Source organism: Morone saxatilis, unplaced genomic scaffold (assembly GCF_004916995.1).
Source record: "Morone saxatilis isolate NCDOM2014 unplaced genomic scaffold, NCSU_SB_2.0 Contig11, whole genome shotgun sequence".
Taxonomy (NCBI): Eukaryota; Metazoa; Chordata; class Actinopteri; family Moronidae; genus Morone; species Morone saxatilis.
This window is the reverse complement of record NW_023339663.1, coordinates 25,822,664-25,822,917: the sequence shown is the minus strand read 5'-3', so window position 1 is coordinate 25,822,917 and position 254 is coordinate 25,822,664.

Here is a 254-nt window from a genome sequence, read left to right as displayed (position 1 = left end):
GGGGGGGGGGGGGGGGGGTAGTAGCTGACTGGATAAGAGGAAGTGAGAAATAAAGGGAAGGAGAGAGACATCAAGAAAGAAGTGGCAGGTCAGTGTAGCCTCTCAGCTTGAGGGAGATGAGTAGAGAGAAAGAGAGATGGAAGGATGGATGGATGGATAGACGGGGAGCGGTAAAGGTGGACAGGTAGCAGTGGCCTCCCGGAGCGTTTAAGGTTGAGGGAGAGAAGGGTCGTCGTCGTGATCAGCTGGTCAGC